Genomic DNA, 17,111 nt, shown 5'->3' on the forward strand with positions numbered 1-17,111 from the left:
CTGATTTATACTGGAGTCCCATGTGGGCAGTTTGCATGGGCCCCCCTCTAGCCAGTGTGCCCGTGTTGTTGTCATGTATTTTTGTAAGGTATTATGTATGATGGATTGAGCTTAGAAATTGTTAGTTGTATGGAAGCGGATTCGTTCTGCCCTTTCACCTATGTGTCAAATGTGACAAGGAATCATGAAGTAATGGGCAGAGGAAGTAGCCGAGCATTTTCCTGTGGTATCTATTGTATCTATTCTATCTATCTATCTATCTATCTATCTATCTATCTATCTATCTATCTATCTATCATGCAGTTTAGCTATTAAGCAGTAACATGCAGGTATATATGTATGGGTCAATGTGGCATGTTGTAGTGGGTGTATGTTTTGAGTTGAGTGAGGAGTCTTTGGCCAGGACAAGTGTGAGTGATCCTCAAGTGTGGTTGTGTTTTTGCTATATAGATTGTGAAATGTATATGTCACACAAGTGTGTGGGTGTGGTGGCAGCATCATGATCATATATTTGATGACATAACATACAAGAGTGGATAAGGTTTTTTTGGTATGTATGATTTCGCATGGTGTAGGTCATGGGTCTTCAACCTTTGGCCCTCCAGATGTTGTGAAACTACATGTTCCAACATGCATTGCCACATTTTTTCCTATAAGAGCCTGCAAAAAAACCTCAGGGCATGCTGGGACATGTAGTTCCACAACATCTGGAGGGCCACAGGTTGAAGACCTGTGGTGTAGGTACTTAGGATTGACTGTACAAGGTGTACGTGAGTAGCATAAATAATGTTGTACCCCCTTTCTCATGCACACAGATTATCAGGAGCCACCCCAGGGAGTCAGAGGGGCTCTCATGAGCCTACGAGAGGACCTGAGGCGGATGACGGCTCATGTAGAGGACCTCTGTGTCCTGCTGTTGGACGAGTGATGGCGGTCCATTTTTTGTTTTTGTTCAAATAAAATTTTGCACTTGTTTAAGAAGTTGTCTGTGTGGTATTTTAGTCTTTAACATTCAAAGTATAAAAAGCATTTAACACACAAACATGTGCATGTTTAGATATGTACACAGCAAAAGGGTAGATGACATTTTTATCCCCATAGGGAATGTTAGGGTTAATGTATAGTGCTTGTAAGTGTTTAAGGATCAATTAGCTAAATAACAGATGACCAGGAGCAACAATCTGTTCTCAAAGTGGTTTGCTAATTGCATAAGTGTGTCATGTGATCTATGTGGGAACTCTGATAACAGTAGTCTTGTTGTATGCGGAAGTACACCGCATGTGTGCGTAGTGGCCGGTTCGCGTCCGTTCTGACGCGGGAAGGCCGTGCATACGCGGACAGACCGTGTAGAATCGGAGTGTTTCCCCCGCACACGCATGGTTTATATGTCGTCCGTACACACGCCCTGTTCTTACAGAGTGAGTCCGTCCGAATGCGGAGGACACGTGGGCGTTTCTACGGACGATGGCCGCACGCTGCCGCACAGCGATGCGTGCGGCCCGCACCGAAAGAATTCGGGAATATCCGCACCGATCAGAATAAGGGCCATGGAGCAATACTGATGGTGACAATTCCGGGGAGGATAGATAGATTTGAGTATCATCAGAGTACAGGTGATACTGAAATCCAAAAGAGTTGCTTAGTTTCCCAAGTGAGGAAGTATAGATTGAGAAACGCACTGAACCTTGTGGTACTCTAACGGACAGAGGTAGTGAGGAGGAGGTAGAATCAGAGAAAAGAACACTGAAAGAGCGATTAGATAGGTAGGAATAGAACCAAGAAAGGGCTGTGTTCTGAAGACCTAGGGATTGTAGTGTTTGTATGAAAAGAGAGTGGTCGACAGTGTCAAAGGCAGCTCAGAGATCTAGAAGAATAAGAAGTGAGAAATGGCCTTTAGATTTTGCAGTGGCCAGATCATTGACTACTTTAATCTGTGCTGTCTCAGTGGAGTGTTGAGAGCGAAAGCCTGACTGAAGTGGGTCCAATAGGTTGTAGGAGTTAAGATAGTGTGTGAGGCGAGTGTAGGCAAGTCTCTCAAATAGCTTGGAGAGGCATGGGAGCTGAGCGATAGGACGGTAGTTAGAGAGACAGTTTGGATCAGAAATGTGAGTAATAAGTGCATGCTCGAACACAGAAGGAAGGATACCCGTAGAGAGAGAGGTTACAGATTTTAGTTAAGCTTGGGATAAGCACAGGAGACAGAGCTTTACTGACTTGTTAGGGTATAGGCTCAAGAGGAGAGTTAGTGGAGTAGGAGGACGAGAAGTGTGGATACCTCATCCTCACTTGTGGGGTCAAATGAGGAGAAAGTGGCAAAGGGTTCAGGAAAGGAAGTAAGCAAGTCACTGGCTGAGGTAGAGCATACCATTTTATCTTGGATTTTAGCAATATTTTCCTTGAAGAAGGAAGCAAGCTCTTGTGCACTGATATTGGCAGGTGGGGAGGGTGAAGAAGGGTAAAGAAGTGATTTAAATGTATTAAAAAGTCACTTGGGGTTGGTGGCATGAGAAGAGATGAGAGATTGAAAATAAGTTTGTTTAGCAGTGTTCAGAGCATTACGATAGGAGTGGTAGGTAGTCTTAAATGGATTTTGAGACTTTCTGCACACGTTACATCTGCCCCACCGGCAGTGCACATGGTTTTGTCCATTAAAGAAGGAGTTGCACACCTTATTACCGTCGACCCTTTGACCCCTACCCTGGTGATAAGAAGCAGATTTTGTATGAATATACAATTGGTAGAGAAGTTACCCGCTTGTCAAATAACATGTATGAAAAATAACAAAAAAAATATTGTGAAATAGAACATCTCAGGTAATTGTGTAACACATTTTGCTCTGGCACTGACCGATGTCAAGTGAGGTGACTGCCAGCAATGTCATATGACCCCTATATCACTCAACATACGTCACCAGTTTGTAATGTTTAATTAATAACATGTGGCAAGGAGAAATTACATCGTATTATCGCATTTTATATTATATATATATATATCCGCAATCCCAATCAGGATGTATAGCAACGGTGGGGTGCTCCGCTTAAGGTACCACTTGTGTACCATACACCGTTTTAGGGGCTGATAGCGCTAAATCAGCCAAGAGAGCACACTTCAAAAGCCAATAAAATAATTTAATGAAAAATATATGATATAAAACTTCCAACTTGTGAATCCCAACTATGAGTTCATACAGTACTAGTACAAGTAATCAGGCGTAACCATACCAAAATGGGGTAAAGGAGGCTCATTCCCCCCCCCCCTAGAAATTCTCAAGCATAGCTGCGCAGTGGCACTGAATGAGTTATACCTTCCTACAGTGGCGTAACTACAGCACCGCAGCCCCCGCGGGGGGGGGGGCTGTGCATGGTCGGGTTACAGTGCTATAGTTACACCCCGCCGCCCCGCCGCAATCCTTACCTGTCTTCAGTAGTAAGCGCTGGTCCCGGCTCCCTTCTTCTGCTATGAGGACCACCACAAAATGTCCGCCCCCATTTAGTACACAGTTCTCTGAAACTGTCTGCTGTATGGGGGCGGACATTTTGTGGTGGTCCTCATAGCAGAAGAAGGGAGCCGGGACCAGCGCGTACTGAACGTAGGTAAGACTGCGGGGGATGGGGGGGTTTGCATGGGCGGTGGGGAGCCGGGGCGGGGGTTGGTGCGGCGGGATGGGTGTGCGGAGGGGTGGGTGTGCCCTCCCTTTAATGGCGGGGGGGGGGGGGGCACCCAAAGCCTAGTTACGCCACTGCCTTCCTATTGTATATTCTGAAAAGTCAGGATGGCGGACATAGGCGTGCGCACACCTATGATGGCGGATCACACCGCTCACATTCTTCTAAGGAGCTAAGGTTTTATAAGGTTCTTTACACTCAAGATATAAAGCAGAGAAACATTGAAATATACAATTTGATGGCAGATAACAACCATTTGGACCATGTTGCGAGGTGAATGCACATGGAACCCCCTATACTTTTGCACATTTATCATAGAGATGTTGGCATTCAAAGGGTTAAGAATTATGGGGGTTGCTGTATGAGCTGAATGTAGACTCGTAATGCATAAAGGGCCTAATTCTGCATGGATCGCTAATGGAAGAATTTGCAGTGGACAGTGAGGAGAAAGCCGCTGAAAACCAACCCAAGGAAATTTGCGGATGAACTGCGGATGGATCGCTAACTGCCATCGACTTGCAAATCCATGCACTATTCACAAGAGGAAGCCGGTGTTCAGGGGGGATAACCTGACGTTTTCTGGGTGTGTTTGAAAGAGCGAAGGTGTGCCCAGGCATTTTTCAGGCGGGTCTGTGACATCAGCGATGACCACTTCCACCCTGTCGCAGTTGCAGATTAGTCAGACCTACTCACAATAGCACAGGTGGCAAAAACAGTTGGATTGCTCGGTAATTCCTTATGGATTTGCGAGTGGATGGCGATTAGCGATCTATTCGTATTTCTCTTGCAATTTAACAAGGGAGGTTTTTTCTTTCTGTCTGGGCAGCGGCTTTCTCCTCGCAGTCCACTACGGATGCTCACAATTGCGGTCAGCTCTGAATCAGGCCCAAAGTACTGTCATCTAGTTGTGTCATTGCACAGCCAAATAGAAACATCTACCTAGTTTTGCTAATAGTTGTCGCCATTGTGCAGAGTTGCAGCAGCTCCTAAGGACCTGGGAGATATACTGCAGGCTCCTACCAGGAGGATGTCTAGCTGTGCTGCAGTGATATGAATGCACCCTTACTGCACTAGACCTACTGTTTATTCCCCCAAGTAGCCCCCAACCTGTGTTCCGCTGCCCCAGGCATAAGGGGATTCAGTAAGTAACAATCCATGGTGTCTCCCAGCTCACTGAATGGTATTAGTAACCAGTCTAGAACACTACATGATAATAGAATTCAGAGATATTGCTTACATACTGTATATTTGCACAAATGATGTGTATGCTACAAGCCATCATCAAGGCTTCTAGCTTCCTAGCGCTATATCTAGGCGCAGGGCGTGGCACCAAAAAAATTGAGCACCTGCCACTATCTATATATAAGGGGATTCAGGTCCACAGTGCACAAAGGTCTATAAACGACCATAGGTCGTGTCCTGGTGGACAGGAAAGACTTGTACATCTCACTATCAATGAGCTTAAGGCTGTTATGACCAAATAACGGGTCTAAGTCAGACCCCAATTCGGCCCTGTTTCCAATGGTAGGGGTCTGCGCATGCGTATTCGCAAATATGCCCCTGTGTGAATGCCTTCGGAGTGTATCACATTCTCCAAGGCGTTCGCACAGTAATTGGAGGACAGGGGGCGGCAGCAAGGGAACGCCCAGAATTTTTGGGCATCCCCATGTAAGACCCTGGTCAATGCCTGCTTGGGGCCTGCTGATGTCACATGACGTCAGAGCCCGCCCCCTTTTCAGCGATCTGCGGCAGAATTAAGAGTCAGCTTAGACTGACTTTTATTACCGAAGGGCAGAGAAAACATTTGATGGTCAGCTACCATTGGATGATTTCTCTCCCCTTCGGCCATATGCAGGGGGATCTGTCCGCAACACATCCCCTTGCATGCTAGCGAGGGTATGCAGGCGGCACGCAGGGGGGTTGGTGTTCATCCTTAAGGTGGGCGGCGATGACCTGTTCGTGTATATGCAGACTAGCGTATACAGGGGGCTGAATCAGGCCCAATGTACACATAGTTCTGCAAGGAGGAATGTGATATAAGGTGTTGGTATCTATGTAAACTGTGTGTAATAAAGCTGGAACTGGCTCTGGTACAAGTGACAGAAAAGCAGGCCGGTTAGTATAAAGGGAAAGGGAAAATCACAGACTCACTGTATTGTGGCTTCTTCTCAGGCGGCTTTCAGCTTTGTGTGGCATGAAATGACAGCACATAGATATGCACAGTCTGTCTGTTTGTTCTGTGCTCTTATCCCAGTCACTGAATTGATAGTCCCCCCCCCTGTCTGTTTGCATATTCCATTGTGACCCTTTCACAATTCAGCCCTCACATGTTTTTCTAGAGTCTCGCTTTAAAAAAAAAAAAAATGTAACGAGAGACCATATGAATGCTAAGATGCAGGGCTGTGTGTAGACAATTTATCTCCTAATGCGAATAAATAAAAATGCGCCCCCCCCCCCATACATAATGTGGTAGTGAAAAAATTGCGGGCGTCGATGGCGTGCGCTGCAAAAAGGTATGTGTCTTAATATAAGGGGCGTGGTCTAGCTATAATGGGTGTGGTCTAGCAGGAAAACAATTAATTGGTTACCGCGGGAATGGTCATTGTCCTTCCATCCTTAAGTTGGCGGGCTGAACGCTACAAAGTGATATATAAACATAAAGGCCCAGACACACAGTGACCCAGTACGCCTTACAAATCAAGCCCAAACAATGACAAGCTCCAAAAATCAAGATACACTGTTTAGCCGTAATGGCACTTATACATTATGCCGCACACCGTGATGCCAATTACAAATTACACCCCACACCCTGATGCTTATTACACAATATGCCGCACACCGTGATGCCCATTACACATTATGCCCCACCCCATGATGCCCATTATACATTATGCTGCACACAGTGATGCCCATTACGCCACACACCGTGATGCCCATTACACCCACACTGTGATGGCAATTACACAATACTCCCCACACAGTAATGCCCATTACACATTACCCCATTACACAGTGCCACAAGCATACACCGACAATTGGGTGTGGCCAATGAAAATGGGGTCGTGATACACATATGCCCCCAATAGTGCAGTTCCAGATACACAAATGCACCCAATAGTGCCAGATACATATATGCCCCCACAGTGCCAGATACACATATGCCCCCACAGTGCCAGATATGCCCCCATAGTGCCAGATACACCCCTACAGTGCCAGATACACATATGCCCCCACAGTGCCAGATATGCCCCCATCTTCTGAGGAAACCCTCAGAACTAATAGACGGAGAAACGCGTCAAGACTCCATCTTATCTTTTCCGACACCCACCACCATTGGAACAGCCCGAACCACCATTTATTTGCTATCCAGTTCCCAATCCAGCCGGACTGATTTAATTCCATCTATCATCTGATCCATCCACAGCGGCACAGCAGCGCTAAGAGGTGCCCCTTCCATCACAGACACCCGGGCGTGATTTACCACCTTGCTTCCATGTCAGCTCCCAGCGCCGGCTCCCCCCACATCGGGGCTACGCTGGTAGTAAGCAGACCGGACATCACCCGCCTCCAGATTGTCCGCTCCCGGAGAGGTTCATCATCCTGCATCAGTGTCAGCTCCCAGCGCCGGCTCCCCCAACATCGGGGTTATGCTGGTTGACAGCAGACCAGCCACAACCTGCATCCGGAGTGTCTGCTCCCGGTACCGGCTCCCATTCCATCGGAGCAACACCGGTGGTAGCGGACACCAAGCAATCAGACCTCTGCCGCCCTCTTCATCAAAACATCAGCTGGTAATATATATCCACATAAACATTGGGTACTTGTTTCCTATCTGGGCGCCTGCTAAGTTAATTGCGCACCATGCTATTCTCCGTAGAGAAATCTGATCGCATCTCATCGTACACATACACGATATTGAACGATGCGATGCGATCCGATTCGATTTCCCATAGGAAACAATGTTAAATGGATCAATTTACCCAAATCGGCATAGGGAAGAATGGTAAATGGGCCAGAAACCCCAAAAAAACCCACAGAGCAGTGGAATGTCCCCCCAAAAGTAGTTGACGCCACCCCGCCATCAACGTGAACCCGAAGCGTGGCGAGCGCAGCGAGCCCGCGAGGGGCGGTGGTACGCGTCCTCCGACCTTTTCATGCCCTACTATCCACTAGGGCGTGGAGTGAGAATAGAATAGTGTGGCGAGCGCAGCGAGCCACCGTGCCCGAAGCGTGGCGAGCGCAGCGAGCCCCGCGAGGGGACGCGGATACCTTCACAGGTAAACGCGTCCCTTCGCGGGCTTCCCAGGTGTCCGCGTTGCCATGGACACCAGGGAAGCCCGCGAGGGGACGCGTATAACTGTGAAGGTATCCGCGTCCCCTCGCGGGGCTCGCTGCGCTCGCCACGCTTCGGGCTCGGTGGCTCGCTGCGCTCGCCACACTATTCTATTCTCACTCCACGCCCTAGTGGATAGTAGGGCATGAAAAGGTCGGAGGACGCGTACCGCCGCCCCTCGCGGGCTCGCTGCGCTCGCCACGCTTCGGGTTCACGTTGATGGCGGGGTGGCGTCAACTACTTTTGCGGGGACATTCCACTGCTCTGTGGGTTTTTTTGGGGTTTCTGGCCCATTTACCATTCTTCCCTATGCTGATTTGGGTAAATTGAGCCATTTCACATTGTTTCCTATGGGAAATCAAATCGCATCGCATCGCATCGCATCGTTCAATATCGTGTATGTGTACGATGCGATGCGATCAGATTTCATTACGGTGCCGTACGTAGAAAACCTGGGCGCCCAGATAGGAAACAAGTACCAAACATTGCATCCAAAATAAACCGATATCTACTACAGCATCTTTAATTTAAAGGGAATTTTTATTCTGCTATTTATCATTTGGGAAAACTACATTGCTGGCAACTATAATAACAACATGGGCCAAAAGTGGTGCTAGTCGGAACCATAATTTAATTTATTTACTGTGTACATGTATGTATTTTATAATTTTGAATTTTATTGTGCATTTACTGTATTAAATAATTATTAAGTAAAAATCTCGCTCTCTTTTATTTTGTTGTATTATGCCCCCATAGTGCCAGATACACCCCTACAGTGCCAGATATGCAAATATGCCCCCACAGTGCCAGATATGCACATATGCCCCCACAGTGCCAGATATGCCCCCACAATGCCAGATACACATATGCCCCACAGTGCCAGATATGCCCCCACAGTGCCAGATATGCCCCCATTGTGCCAGATATGCCCCACAGTGCCAGATATGCCCCCACAGTGCCAGATATGCCCCCATTGTGCCAGATATGCCCCCACAGTGCCAGATACACATATGCCCCCACAGTGCCAGGCATGCCCCCACAGTGCCAGAAACACATGTGCCCCCACAGTGCCAGAATTTCCCACTAGCAGCGCAACTCACCATTGTTGCTGCTGCTACCACCATCTGCTGCTGTTGGTGTGTGTGTGGGGGGGCACAGTAGGTGCCTCATCCCAGCCCAGTGTCCCCCTGCTCTCCTCCGCCGCTGACCCCGCCGCCGCTTATCGCGCATATCTCCTTCCCCTCACTGTGTCCACTGTAACTGTGACTGGGCCGTCAGCCAATCATACCTCGCAAGCTGGCACGCAAGCTCTGATTGGCTGACAGCCCAGTCACAGGGATTCAGTGAGGGGAAGGACTAGGAGAGACGCGCGATGACCTCTTCTCCCCTCTGAAGGGAAGAGGCGGCGGGGGGGCCCTGGATATAACAGTGGCGGACAAGCTGTGCAGACACGCATGGCGTCCTGGGCGGCTGCACGGCTTGTCCACCTCTAGAAATGACCCTGCTAGGATGTAAAGTAAATGATATATTACATATACAACAAAGCCCAATTATATATAAACATCACAATAACATTTGATACATTTAAAGTGATTAAAAAAAGAAAAAAAGAATAATGCCTCAATCATATAAAACTACTAGCAGTCATTACAATATCATCATCAAAGTATATGGACCATCGCCTTCATTGGTAGAGAGTTTTGTGAGTATGATGGGCATACTGTACAAGGTTAATCTACAGGAATGTTTTCTGCAGAATATGCTTCTTTGTTCAAGGATCAAAGGCACAAGGAAGACAAAACTGTAGTGTAACCAGTACATGTAAACGTCATAATACTGTAGATTAACCCTTTGAGTGCCAGCATCTCTGTGAGAGATGCTAAAAATATCTGCTAAGATTCAAATAAAAAATGTTGTGTAAAAAAAGATTATAAGTGACATTTAATAGGATGAGATTTTTTGGGGGGTGATATTTACGCAAAAGACGGCCGTTTTCGCACTTTTTCCGAAATCGCCAAGTTAATGAGATGCGGAAAGCGGCAAAAATCAAGCATTTTTGCCTCAAAATCGCACATTTGGAAGTGGAGATTTTTACTAACGCCAGAACCCAGATGTTTTCCCATTATAAAGTATTCAAATCGCATATTTAATGAGATGCGAATTTGGGAAAACTTTACTAAAAATCGCCACACATGCAGATCAGGTTGTGATGGGTGAATTTGACAGAACCATGCACAGATCATTGAGATCTGTGCATGGTTCTACAGTATGTTAAAATGTGTAAAAGTGTTTTTTTTTTGTATGTTTTTTAAATGGCGTGGGGTCCCCCCTCCTGAGCATAAGCAGCCCCGGGCTCATTGAGCCAGACCTGGTTCCAAAAATATGGGGGACAAAAAGCGTAGGGGTGCCCTGTATTTTGTAACCAGCACCGGGCTCCAACAGCCCACGGTGTCATGCCACAGCCAGGGGACACTTTTTACATAAGGTGCCCCGGCCGTATCATGTATATGCAGAAAAATTGGATATCTAACAAGCGCTACAGTTGCAGCTGGTATCTTCCCCAGAGACCATCCACCCTCTGGAATAAAGACACATATAGAACACAAAAGATGGAAGAAACCAGCGCTGTTGGGGGTTATTGCTTCCTCCCGGGAAGCAGGTGGTTTAATTAACCAAAGCGTAATTGGAACCACACTTACTTCTTAATTCTTTCCCGAGTACATGTAGCAATTTCTTTAAAACCTCACGTAAGGCACTTCACATGGGACATCATTAATAAAACCAGACCAGTGGCGTAACTACATTTTGGGCGCCCCCCCGCCGTTAAAGGGAGGGCGCCCAGCCACTCACCCGCCCCTCCGCCCGCCGCCTGCCCCCCCCTCCCCCCCGCCTGCCGCTCCCCCAGGTAGCCGTCAATGCAGGTGGGGGGGACGCTGCGAGGCGGCTGAGGGGACGGACGCTGCGGGGGACACAGAGGCGGCAATTACTTACAGCTGAGCCGGGCAGGGGGAGCCGGGAGCTGTCACTGTCTGTCAGTACGTAAGGAGAAAAAAAAAAAGCCCAAACAATGAATCGGCAGCCTGTGATTGGCTGAGCGCTCTCTCAGCCAGTCAGCAATTGGCTGAGAGAGCGCTCAGCAGCCAATCACAGGCTGCCCATTCATTGTATGGGCTTTTTTTTTCTTCTTCAGTACAGACAGCTCCCGGCTCCCCCTGCCCGGTTCAGCTGTAAGTAATTACCGCAGCTGTGTCCCCCGCAGCGTCCGTCCCCCCAGCCGCCTCGCAGCGTCCCCCCCACCTGCACAGGTAAAGACTGGCGGGCGGCGGGGTGTAACGTAACTATAGCACTGCAGCCCCAGGCGCCCGCACATGCATAGCGCCCCCCCCCGCGGTCGCGGGGGCTGCGGTGCTATAGTTACGCCCCTGAACCAGACACTGACTTAAAAATTCTTACTCGAGTGCATCAAAAGGTATCTTTGAATATCCTTTTCAAATAAACTGGTGTCGACCAACACAGTAGATGGTAAAAAAGTAACTTACTTTATTATTCAAACTCGCATTCATATAAAGGTATCTTGCATCACACGGCCATGTATTAAAAAGCCAGGTTTATTAAGATCCACATACAGACGAGCAAACAGACAAAGGTCCGCTCACATCCACGTCCACGCCGGATGGAAAACAGTTCCTTCTCCCCTCTGACTCGCTGCAGCACGAAGCGGTGAGTTGGACGGCTGGAGGCTTCAGTAGGCGGCTACACACATATAGCGCTGACTTCAGTTTGTCAGCGTCTAGCAGCAATCAACGTGTTTCGGACTTGGTCCTTTTTCATGATATGCTGTTCAAACTTCTTAGGTGGTGTTTTATAGCGTCATCTCCCGGCCGTATCATGCTCACCGTGGCTGGGGACCCCCCCAATAAAGGGGTACCCCCCAGGCTTCACCCGTCCAGGGCTGAATCCCGAGGCTGTCACCGGCGTCCGTGGGCTGTGGATGGAAGCCTGATATGGTTAAATCACCCATAACAAAACATTGCTTTTACAGGTGAACTACAAGTCCCAGCAGGCCTCCCCCACATGCTGGGACTTGGTGAACCACAAGTCCCAGCATTAATCGGCCCCCTTGGATTTGTAGTCCGCCTGTAAAAATAATGTTAAAAATAAAACACACACACAGAAGTAAAAGTTTATTAAACACACCTTCATTTTACACCTGTATACTTACAACACCAGGCTCCATCGCTGACTCCGTCCTTTCCACTGCAGGCTCACCCCTCACTGACAGCAGGGTGAGCCGGCTTCCTCCGTCCCTGCTGACAGCTTCTATAGCGCTGTCACAGCGCAATACAAGCTATTAGCGTGGTTGTCTCTATGCGTCTCCATGGAGACGCATAGCTCAGCCCTGATTGGCTGAAAGCGTCTCTATGAAGATGCATAGAGCCAACCACGCTAACAGCTTTTCATTTTTTTAACACAAAATCGCACATGTCCTCAAATTTGCACTAAAAATCACACTTTATCACACTTTTTTGCCCGGAATTTGCATCACATTAATTATGCGCATTCTGGGGAAAAAATGCGATTTTAAAAAGTGAGATAATGTGTGATTTCGGAAAAAGCCATAAAATCGCATTCTATTAAATGTCACCCAATATTTCCTATATAGGGTAAACATTACAGGTGATACAGCGCCACCTGCTGTCTTTAAAGCACAGCTTTCTCAAAAGCTGAAGCATAGTCCATTTGTGGCATTGGGGCAAATGTATTAAGCTTTAACAAGAGAAAAATCCAAGCCAATCACCTGCTAACTGCCATGTTACAGGCTGAGTTTGAAAAAAGTCAGTAAGGAGCTGATTGGCTGGACATTTATCTTTCTTTATCACACTTGCATTTATCTCTTGTTAAGGCTTAATACATCTGCCCCAATATCTTTTGATAACCTTCTGATAATCGGCCGAATGTCCGCGCCCTCCCCCGCCCCCCCCGACAAATTCCCTCGGTGACATGCGAGGGGATGTGTGCAAACACCTCCCCTCGTATGCAGCCAAAAGGGTTGTCGAAACCGTTTGCTTTCGGGGTCTGAACATGTGCAAAAACGTGCATGCACAGACCCCCCACTATCGGAACGGGGCTGAATTGGCCTCAGAATTTGTTAGTATGTCTGCAATCATGTCCTCTCTTGGATAGTACTGCAAGTCAAGAAGAACTTGTTCTTGTGGAACATAAAAGACATGATATTTCACATTAGTTTGGCTAGTTCTCGGGTCAACTTTTTCTGTCTTTGGCAGTGTAAGGCATCAATGATTATTGTTAAAGAGTTATTATCCCACCTTGGCTAAAAGCTGTCTCAACCATGTAACCTTCTGACGTGCATCTGCTTTTCTGCCTTATGTGAATAAAGTTTTACAGATGATTGCTTTCTGCGAGTCCAATGGTGGAGGCATCCGTGTATCCGGTCAAGTTAGATTTGCCAATTGCTAGAACTCTTTGTTGTCATTTCATGGTTCCCTTTAAAAACAGTGGTACTTGAATGTTTGTGAACCCTTCAGAATTTGGTACTTGTGTAGTTTCATGGCGCCATCATGGCGCCGTGCTACTTCCGGGTTCTACGCTCGCCACGAAATAAGTCAAAAAAAGTAACTTAACTCCATGCCAACATGGATAGTTCATACCCCCACTATCCATGTTGGCATGGAGTTGATTTTAAATAGCGTGGCGAGCGTAGCGAGCCACCGAGCCCGCAGCTTGGGCGAGCGAAGCGAGCCCCGCAAGGGGACTCAGACGCACGGCGCCATACTGGCGCCGTGAAACTACACAAGTACCCAGAATTTTTTATATTTCTGCTGAAATTTGGCCCAAAAAAAACAACTTTTTAGAAAGGGAAATCACTTAAAACGCATAGTTTTGCCCCTATGAAAAAGTGTCCAAGTTACATTGTTCCTCATACGTTAGGGAAGAATTTGGGCATATCCCCTCCCGGGAGTGGTCACTGTGCAGTGTGGTCGTTGCTCACCACACATGCGTAGACCCCACCCCCTCCCTGTTATCAGACCACAGCGCAGGGATGGGGTCCTTTCGCAGCCCCTGTACATGCCTGTGCTCAGTAATACATACCACTGATATGATGGCATATTGCAATGCAATCCTGGGCACTAGGATCCCGTCTAGATCACACTGAATATGCAAAAATGCTGCGCTCGCAATGCTTTGGGTGCCTCGATACGCTCGGCACACTATTTTATTCTCCCACCATACCCTAGTGGATGGTAGTTCATGAAATACCGCCTGTCGGCACATGTCGGCTCAAAAAACATTGAAAAAACCCATGTCGACCTTTTGACTATCGACCGTGCCCATGTCGACCTAGACCAGTGTTGACCGTGCTGCATGTCGACCAAGTGGTGTCGACCCAATGCTTGTTGACCTAGTTGTTGTAGACCAAATGACCGGAACCCGTTCCTTTAGCTGGCGACTTGGACAGCACAAGGCAAATGAGCTTATTTTATTTATTAATCAATTTTGCACTTAAAACATGCATAAACAGCAGAATGAAATGGCCCTATAATTATAATGTAAAAATGCAGCAGCTGTCGCCATAGTTTTTTTTTAATATGGAACAATATTTATAACGCATGCGTGGGTGGCATTACTAGCCTGTTACCTTCACTGGAGCGGCCCTGCCGGGGAGGGGCACTTGCTATCCTCCAATGGGCTGCTGCTAATTCCGTTGCACATATGTGATAACTGTACTTCTTACATATAAGTGTGATGGACTCTTATAGCAGAGTATGTTCTGGCAATTTAAGTTAATACATTCAACTGAAAGAAAGAAAAAAGTATTGCCGAGATCAAATCCTTATTGCTGCGATAAAGATTCTTCATGAGCTGGCTGCAAAGTATAATAAACATAACCTTACTGATTCAGAAGCATCTGAATACTGTCACTACTGTACTGTAGGTCAAACCATTGAGGTCGACATGCCTTAGGATCTAAAGGGTTTAGTTCGACCCCTGAAATAGGCTGACAATGGCAAGATCGAAAGTCAAAAGGTCAAAATGAGTTTTCACGTTTTTTTTGGAGCCGACATGTGTCGACAGGCGGCATTTCATGCCCTACCATCCACTTTGGTGTGGTGGGATAATAAAATGGTGTGTTGAGCGTAGCGAGGCACCACGCCCAAAGCAAGCTCAGCGAGCCATGAGAGGGGATGTAGTACACTTTGATGGTGTCTATGTCGACTATGTCGGCATTCGGGACAATTTTTTTTGGGGAAAACTCATGTCGCCCTTTTGACTGTCGACCTTGCCATTGTCGACCTAATAATTGTGTCAACCTTCCAACCCTGTCGACCTTAGACACGTCGACCTACCTCTAGTGTCGACCTAAGCCTTGTTGACATTCAGTGGTGGACTCAATGCATGTTGACCTAAATTGGGTCGACCCAATGACCCATACACCTGTGATTTCTCTGTTGTTGTCTCCTTTTAAATAGGAAAAAGCAGTGACAAACCCCTTATTTCAGTATAAAAGGGGTTAAATATAAATAAGCAGGCCCAATATACTGTATGTAAGTAATGTATACTGTAGCGAGCTACAATCCATGTTATGTATAAATCTGTTACAGCATTGTATGAAAGGTTTGAGGAGCAGCCATTGAGTTAAATGTCACGCTCTGACAGGAAATGTTCCTCTCTGCCATGTACTGCACACTACAGCACAGGACAGGCAGGGAAACCGTGATCATTCGGGATAGTTTTACCATTGAATAAAAACTTACTGCGAGCCTGACAGCACGGCCTCTATTCTACCTCAGTTGGCAGCACATACAGGAGAAGTCTTTACTCAGCAGATTTCTTTCAGCACTTTTTTCACATTGCTAAACCTGGGTTAGATTAGGAGATCATGTGAGGGTCAGCACAATACTAAAGCAGTCCTCACAGCTGCCTGTAGTGTACAGATCTCCTGAACCCTGTACTATTGTGACATCACAAAATGCTATGTCCTGCCCCCTGCTCTCCTTTTATGGGGCTGGCTGTATGATATCCATTTGATAGGTCAACAGTAAATAGGTCGGCCATGACAGGCACTATGTTGACATAGACAAAATGTTGACATGGAATAGCTTGACATAGCCAAAAGGCCGACACAAGCAAATGGGTTGACATGGCATTGGTCCACACAATTTCACAATTCTTTTGTGTGCTAAGCGCAGAAAGAGCGAGACATCATGCCTGGGGCATAGCGAGTAAAGCAAGCACTGCGAGGGTTCATGCTACATCAACTGGGGTCGACATTGACATAAAAAAGTGAAAAAATCATGGTGACCCCTTCACATGTCGACCTATTGCTTGGATCAAAAGCGACCTATGCCATGCTGGCCTTTTTCTCATGTCAACCTTGTGTCTGTCAACCTTTTATGGTCGACTTATTGACTGTCGACTTAGACACTGTCAACCCTATGATCCACACCAGGCACTGTGGTGCGCCTGCAATGTTTTGTGCTGGCAAAGCCCTGCGATCTAGGGAAAGCCGGTGCAAGCTACACAATTTTCAGGTGAGGCCCTCCACCACCTTCCAGAGATCGCCCACCTCGCCTTCTTCCTCATCTCCTAGCTTCACCATAAGGTTGCTTGGAGGATCAGGACCTACAAACCTCCTGTAAAGGGTATCAGCATTGAGGTGCTGTTTCCCCAGGTGATGCCTCACTTCAAACTTAAATGGCTGCAAGGCCAAAACCCAACGGGTCACACTCTGACAGGAAATTCATTCAGTGCTCCTCTCTGCCATGTACTGCACACTACAGCACAGGGGTGCTGGACGCGGTCCCGACAGTTATTTACCCGACGTCGGGATACCGACTGTTAAAACGCCGTCAGACAGGTGCCCGATGGCCACCCGCTATTTTCCCTCGTGGGGGTCCACGACCCCCATAGAGGGAGAATAGAATAGGTGGCGAGCGTAGCGAGTCACCGTGTGTTCACCATGCTGTCTGAGTCGGGGCAGTCGGGATCCCGACGTCGGCTAATGACTGTCGGTATCCCGACTGTCGGAACCCTATACCACACCCCAGCACAGGACAGGCAGGGAAACGTGATCATTCTGGATATTTTTACCA

The 17,111-nt window shown here is 47.4% G+C and overlaps 1 protein-coding gene across 2 annotated transcripts in view; it reads right to left on the reverse strand.

The window, feature by feature from the left end:
- Positions 1-15,898, reverse strand: part of LOC146057911 (mitochondrial ornithine transporter 1-like) — a 58,318-nt gene extending 42,420 nt beyond the window's left edge. The window contains exon 1 of one of the 2 annotated variants that reach the window (XM_083169741.1): positions 15,774-15,898. The gene's annotated coding sequence lies outside the window, so the exon portion shown is untranslated. Of the gene's footprint in view, positions 1-5,816; positions 5,903-15,773 lie in introns of those variants that run through there. The other variant, XM_083169740.1, reaches the window with a different exon arrangement.
- Positions 15,899-17,111: the final 1,213 nt, after the last annotated feature.

Source organism: Crinia signifera, chromosome 2 (assembly GCF_055691185.1).
Source record: "Crinia signifera chromosome 2, ASM5569118v1, whole genome shotgun sequence".
NCBI classification, from domain to species: domain Eukaryota; kingdom Metazoa; phylum Chordata; class Amphibia; order Anura; family Myobatrachidae; genus Crinia; species Crinia signifera.